This window comes from Strix aluco, chromosome 7, assembly GCF_031877795.1.
Source record: "Strix aluco isolate bStrAlu1 chromosome 7, bStrAlu1.hap1, whole genome shotgun sequence".
NCBI classification, from domain to species: domain Eukaryota; kingdom Metazoa; phylum Chordata; class Aves; order Strigiformes; family Strigidae; genus Strix; species Strix aluco.
Genome location: NC_133937.1, coordinates 32,241,804 through 32,248,934, shown reverse-complemented (window position 1 = coordinate 32,248,934; position 7,131 = coordinate 32,241,804). Strand labels below are relative to the sequence as shown.

Below are 7,131 nucleotides of genomic sequence, written 5' to 3'. Positions count from 1 at the left end.
CTCCACTTTGATAGAGTGTACTACAGGGTAACACACTGAAGCATTAGCTGTGCCTGCTGGTTCCTCACAACTGGGAGGGCAGCCACAGGCAAAGGCCCAAAGCACTGGGACAACCACCAGCTCCTGAGTGGGCAGAGCTCTGCCAAAATGAACTTTTAGCACCTGTTTTCCAGATGTTAATGCACAACATAATTATTTTAAATATAAAAATACGATCCTGCTACATTATATGGGAGAAGTCAAATTAAAATGAACTTGCAAATAAAGCAGTCTTTGAATTGGCACTGCAAACAACTCAACCACAAACGAGCTTTCACAACCACAACACAGTAGCGCTGGTACATGCTATCTTAATCAGAATAAAATGGAACATCCCCACAGCCTCCAGCCAATGCACGGCCGGTGCCCCAGACCCCCACCACCCCGAGCTCCTTCCCTCCCTCAGAGCAGAGCTTCCCCCGAGGCGCCCCCCCCTCGAACCCGCGCTGCTCCGCCACACAGGAGGCTGGGCCAGCCCCTCACTCGACGACCGACGGCGGCTGGAGAGAAATCACCGGCCGTAGGAGGGGAAGAGACGGCTCCCTGCAGCGGCCCCCGGCTCTGCTGCCGCCACGCTGGCCCAGCCCAGCGGCCCGTCGGTGGGCCGGGGGCACGTGCTGCCCGGCCAGTGAGAGCCGGCGGGAAACGACGCGGGCAGTCGCCTTCTGCTACCTGGCTGCGTCGCTATCCTACCCTGCCCCCAGCGGCCGCGGGGCCCGCTGGCACGGCGTGCTTTAGAGCGGCGCATGCACCGGCCACCTCTGGGATTAAACGACAAGTACCCCTCCGCTGCGGGCGGGGTTGCTGTGGGCGGGGGGTCTGGCCCCTCAGCGGGTGGGTCGGCACCATAATTGGCACCTCCTCATCAGTGGCACTCTAATCATGTCGGCTGTCCCTGTGGGCTGAGGCTCTGTGGTTCCCACTTCAACTACGGCATGATTGTCAGAGCCCTGGCCAAAACAACGTTAGTCATAAATTGTTTTGCAAGATTTGTTAGTCATAAATCGGTGTGTTGCAAGAGACTGCTTTGATTTTATTACTTAAAAGCACCACTGATTTTCTCACTCTGTCTTCAGCTAAATTCACTGAGGGTCAGTGAAACATCCATGCTTATGCTGGTAACCCCATGCGTTCCTTGGGGATCCATATACTGTACTGCTCTTAGTGACGCAAAAAGATGGAAGAATGAAGAGTCATAAAACACTAGCTACAGAGAGCAATGAGTAGCACTGTCCTTACGTCTTCATTTCAGAAAAACCTACAGGTTACGCTCACAACTCAGATTGTGCCTGAGCAGCTTTGGGCCTCTCCTGACTCGGTCTGTCAGTGCTTCACAGCAGCAGGCATAGCCACATCTTCGGCCAAATGTTCGTAGTTCAGCAGCAGGAGAGGTGTAGAGCTGCTTTCTGTAATTTCTCCAATAAAGTGAAGATTCTCTCAGGACATCAGCTAACCTTGTTTCATACAGATTCACAAGGTAGCTGTAAGATCTATGCAAGAATGATGAAATTTGATGCATCAAATGGATCCATTTGTATTTTAAAATATTTGAATTTTGCCCTGCAGCCTAGAAAATACTTCATCTCTCATTTCCAACCTATTCTCTGCTTTCATTTGTCTTTTTCCTCTTTCTTTTCTATACAAGGTGTTTTCCCGTTTTCTTCGTTTCCCACCCTCATGTCCCTACACTGGAAAACATACTTCATCCTCGACACTGCTGCAGTTATGCTACTACTTAGACATACTCTCAGGTGTTCCCAGCGCTGCGCAATTAAACTTTCACCAAAAATAAATGAATCTGGTCTATTTTAGTGCCTATACTGTTGTACTTATCATTAAAGTGTATAAAATCAGTGGTGGATTTTATTCTTACAAGTTCTGTGGGGCAGCAAATAATTATCTCTGTTCACAGAGAAGCAACTGAAGCACAACTATTTTGTCTTAAAGTCATTTGAAGTCTGGCTGTGACGGCATTTCAGTCTAAATCTTCTGTGTTTAAGTCTAGGATCCTGTCTGCCAAACTATTGTTCCCTGCTAAGCATTCTCAAAAGAAAAAGGAACAACACATCAAAGGTTTGCTGAGTTTTTTTCTAGGTGGTTTAGATACTACCTACCAAAGTCAGAGCCGAAACACTTCCTGGCTCCAATGAACCTCCAGCCCTCAGCTGCAATCTGAGTAAAAGCTGACTGTATCGGAGGCCGCTCTGAAAGCAGGAGGGGAAATAACATAGGATTAGGTGGGATTTCAGGAAATCCATCTGCCAAATTGCCCAGCGTTGCATATCAGAATAGGCACAGTTGTACATGGGAGGTTGCGGGGAGACGGGGCAGTTGTGATCATACAGCTTCCGTTACCTCCCTGCACCTTGTTCCTCCATCCCCAAGATTAGCCCAATAATCCTTGTGCCTAAGAAGCACTAATACCAGTGAGGTGTCAAAAAATACTTCTCTATCATTCAAACCTCTCAAAAATTTTTTAGACTATCTTTGTGACTGAAAATATCCGCATTTCTAGTACATTTAGCTGGCTAGCTATTTCGATCCCCAAGGCCTGCTGAATCAAAACAATGCTGCCAGTCTGAACAGTCTTTTGAAATGACACTAATTAACACTATAGACTGTGCTGGAAGTATATTGACAGTGTGCAATGAAAAGGAAAATCAAGTATCCCACTGGAGACAGAACTTTATCAGCATGTGAACTGGCACAAAGTTTTCTTGCAGTTAGAACTTGCAAAGAATGATTGAGCTAGGGCAAATGTGGTTTTCATTGGTTTTGTTTTTTAAATGTTAGTCATTTGGGACTTAATATGCTTCAGGATACTGCAGCAAGAAAGGGCAGGAAATGACAGCAGTAAAATTAATTCTAAAAAGGAAAAATAACAGGTCTGGCTGCAGCAGTGGAAAAAGTTAAATGCAAAGGAGTGTCAGAGGTAACCGGGGAGAGTGCTTGTTAGCGTGGAGGCTGATCAGGAGCAACATCACACGAGCTGCAGGAGGTTGATGTGGCTTGCCTGCAATTTTTAGCAAGAGCTTTGGGCTTGCCTACATGTAGGTTCTGTAATAACTCTACCAGTGTGTCGTTAGCTCTAATTTGTAGGATCTAAGTGCCTAGGGACTAGCTGGGACACCATGGTGCTACAGGCTGAACAAAGGACAGTCCAAGCAACATATAATGAAAATAGGTTTTTCCGGGTATAACTTACTCAGATCACTTGTATAATCACAGCCACACTTTGAATTTAACTATACTGTGCGTTGATCAGACACGACAGTGGCGGCAAGGCCTTGGCACCAGGCTGCAGCTTCAGCAGAGATGCTGTCCCTACCTGACACAGGGAGGGAAGACGGGGCTCCTGGTGCTTTGTGGGTGGTGCTCCCTGAAGACCCCTGGCAAACCATGCTTGCCTAAAATAAAATAGACAATGAAAGCAATTCCTAATGAAGAAAATAATAACTCTTTATATAATCTTGCCATGATATGAAATGCAGAGGATGGGAGTCTGGCAACCTGGACTCTCCCAGCTCCTCCTTGCCAGTGCCAGCCATGGCCCTTGGCCAGTGGTCCCAGAGGAGTGTGGGGTGTTCAGCACATCTGCTGTTTCAGCCATTTCATTGTTCTCCCTTAAAGTGGAGTTGCTAATACTTTTTTGGTTGAAGTAGAAAGCATAGGATTGTAGGACCCTTCAGTGGGCAAAGCTATAAAAATACTACGTATAATTAATAAATGAAACTGGAAATTGAGCAATTACTTTTCTTTTTAATAGATAACAAAGCATGAGCCAAAAGCCAGAACTACAACCTTTTGAAAATACGGGCCAAATTCTGCTTCTGCCTCTGCAATGCAGAGCTTATGTCTGCAGCAGAAGTCTGTTGTGTATGACTGTCTGTATCTCAGATGATAAATTCTCTCACTCAGAAATTGTCTTCCTCAGCATTTGTACATGCCAAATGAGAGCTATGGCTGGCTAACTAAGAGTTACAGTAATTCAGGCACTGTTATTTAATATGAATGCAGACAGGTTCGGGAAGGGGCTCTCTCTCTGTCCTGTTATTATCATTCCCTAAGTATCTGTGACTGCCTCCTGGGGATAAAATACTGTTTAGGTGAAAATTTGGCCTAAGCACAGGTATTGTAAGAGTCGGAACTGTCTGAGCAGCAGTGCTGGGACTAGAGCTGTGGGGAGTCCAGCTGAGTACAAAAAAATCCTTTTCGCCTGCCTTTAAAGTAGAACTCTGCTAACCAGGCTCGATTTTCTTAACCTGATTTCACTCCTGCTGAAAAAAATGCCTGGAATAAAAGGTGAAAGTCTGCCAGGTCTGGTGGGACACACTAAGCCACACACAATTAACATCAGTGGGACTGCAGACAAAGAGTACAGCAAAGTAGAAGCGTAAATCTTAGGACTGGGGCCAGAGTACAGTGGTGTCTCTGCAGTTGCCTTGAAATAAATGGAAGAGAAGACCAAATAAGCATTTGGGCACTAAAGTGACTGCATTAGAGAGCAGCAAGGCTGGGTGAGCTTTGCTGCTCAGCTGCAGGACAGGAGCAGGAGTGGCAAGGAAGCATTTCTGAAAGCAAAGCTTAGACTTGGGCTGCATGGCAATTAGCAAGTGAATGTTGCATGGCACTCCTTTCTGAAAATGCACAGTTTTTGCTTATCTCTATTCCACACCTGATTTTTTATGTATTTTTAGCAATATGGAATGCACAGCATATTATGAGCAAAGCAAGGGATAGATTTTTGTCTTCAGAAAAGTATTTGGAGGTTAAAGCTAAGGCCACAAGTTCTCTCCACAACTTACTCTAGTTTATGCTCTCACCTAAATCATGTTTTTAAAGACATATGCCTTTGTCTGACTGCTTCACTGCTTTAGAGATGATGGTTAAGATATTAATGTTTAATTATCTGAGGCAGTATTATCTTTCCCAAAATAATGAAAATGCAAAGGTTTATGATTATGAGCTCTGAATTATTTGGAGATTGATTTTCCTTAAGATCCCAGGGTTATTTTTAAGGATCTGTAAAAAGATTTCAAGGGAGCATTTTCTAGGACCCCAAAATTTGCATTTGCGATTTTTAAATTCCAATTACCTGGAAAGAATATGGAGAAAAATAACTTGCTCTGAAATAACCCTCCCAAGTAATGTTTGTAAGTAAACCTATGCAGCACATTGTATTTTCAAAGCCATCCAAGGTATGAACTGAAGAAATCATCGCTGGGTTTTATAGGTATACAGCATATAGGTATGTGTATGGTTTTATATGTACATAAAGTAAATTAGCCAAAATAAAGGAGTAATCTGAGCTAACATCAAAGCTAGCCCTGCCATGGGTAGGGGATTGGACTAGATATGCTCCCGAGGTCCCTTCCAACCCAAATTATTCAGTGATTTTAACTTGCTTTTCTATTGATATGTTTAAAAAGCTCCTGCAGGAGAGATGCCATTACTTACTTTACCTGGTTTGCTGCAGTAAATGCAAGTTTTCACTTGATGGCTTGTGTGGTAAGGTAGTTTTTTCAATTTATTTTTTTGTTAAATAAAATAAAATGGCATTACGTTGTGCTCTGGACTCCAAAAAGCTTTGTGTTCCACAGAGAAATTGCTGAAACACTGCAGGCTTTTGACGCCCTGCAAATTTTTCACAATTCTTTTTGTATCCCGTCAGAATAAGGAATGAATTACCATTGGGGGTTCACTGAAGCTGGACCCTTGTTTATTAACTATCACTAGATTTACCTTTATGTGGCGTGGGGGTGCAGAGGCTTTTGACGCCGTGCGTAGGGATTGGTTCTGGAAAACGAGATGCTGTTTACTTAGGGAAAAAGAGACTCTATTAGTCATTACTTGTGCACATGGAGAGGAGGTGTCTTTGTGACCATCTCTCTAAACACGGTTGGGGTGAAGAAGTCCTGTATGGCACCTTCTCAGGGGTATGGTCTTGGATAGTACCATGAAAGGCCTGACACGAGATCCCTCGCCCAGAAAGGCTGTGTGTTTAAGCAGGAAGAGAAAAAAACCCTCCCCATTGAAATAATATGTTATACACGCGCTCTAAATTGTCTTAGGTGTGAAATTCAGCAGCCTCAGCTCCCGGAGCTGTCGGCACCTTCAGCCGACGGCTCGTTTCGTCCCCTTCAGCCCGTCTGTCGGCAGCCAGGCAGGGGGCGCAGCGGCAGTGCGAGGGGAGGGAGGCGGCGGCGAGAAGGGTCCCGCCGTCCCCCCCGGGCGGAGGCGTCCCAGGCCCTCCGGACCGCCGGCTCCAGCGCCGGGCCGCCCCCACCGTGAACATGCCGGGGAATTTCCTCTGAAGCGGCAGGAAGGGTGAGACCTGAAGAAGCAAGGTGCTCGCCCACCCCGGCGGATCCAGGCCCGGGGCCGCCGCTGCCCCCGCCGGGCTCTCCCCGGCGCCGCCCCCCGCCCCCGGTGCGGGAGCTCCGCCCGCCGCCGCCATCTTTGTTGATGTGTCAGCTCGCCGGGACGGTGGCGGGCGGTGGGGCTGTGCCGCCACCATGGGGGAGCTGCCGCCTGCCCTGCCGGCCTCGTAGCGAGCGGGTGAGGGGTCGCGCCGGGGGGCGGGCGGGTGCTGCCGGGCTCCTGAGGGGGCAGCGTGGGGACACCCGCGGCCGAGGGGGCTGGGACGAGGCGGGACGGGACGGCGCTCCCCGGCGGGCTCGGGGAGGGGGCGGCGGTGCCGCTGAGCTGCTCCGGCCGCCTCTCGCGGTCGTGCCGGAGCCAGCGGGCGATAAACCCCGACGGGGGTTGGGGGGGGACGTGGCCGCGCCGGCCTCGCAGGGGCCGCGGAGGCGGGGGGAGGCTTCCCGCGGGTGCTGTGCCGCCGCGGCGAGTGGATCTGCCCGTGCAGGTGGGGACACTGGGCTGGCAGCGGTCGCGCCGGCTCTGCGGGGGGGCTCGGGTTCCGCAGGGAGGAGAGGGGCGAAGTGGCATGAGGTCCGGGACGGGGGCGGGGGGGGGTAAAGCCCTGCCCTAGCAGCGCCTTCCGAGTCAGGACCTCCCGAGCGGGGAGCTCTGCCTCCTGTGCTGGCTCGTAGTCTCTTTGTTTCTTGACAGCTCTCTCCTCCGCGGTAT

General features: G+C 48.8%; 1 protein-coding gene across 5 annotated transcripts in view; it reads left to right on the top strand.

The window, feature by feature from the left end:
• The first annotated feature begins 6,325 nt into the window (after positions 1–6,325).
• Positions 6,326–7,131, top strand: part of CCDC186 (coiled-coil domain containing 186) — a 39,578-nt gene continuing 38,772 nt past the window's right edge. For 3 of the 5 annotated variants that reach the window (XM_074831327.1, XM_074831325.1, XM_074831326.1), the window contains exon 1: positions 6,326–6,597. The gene's annotated coding sequence lies outside the window, so the exon portion shown is untranslated. The remainder of the gene's footprint in view (positions 6,598–7,131) is intronic. The other 2 variants (XM_074831324.1, XM_074831328.1) reach the window with 2 other exon arrangements.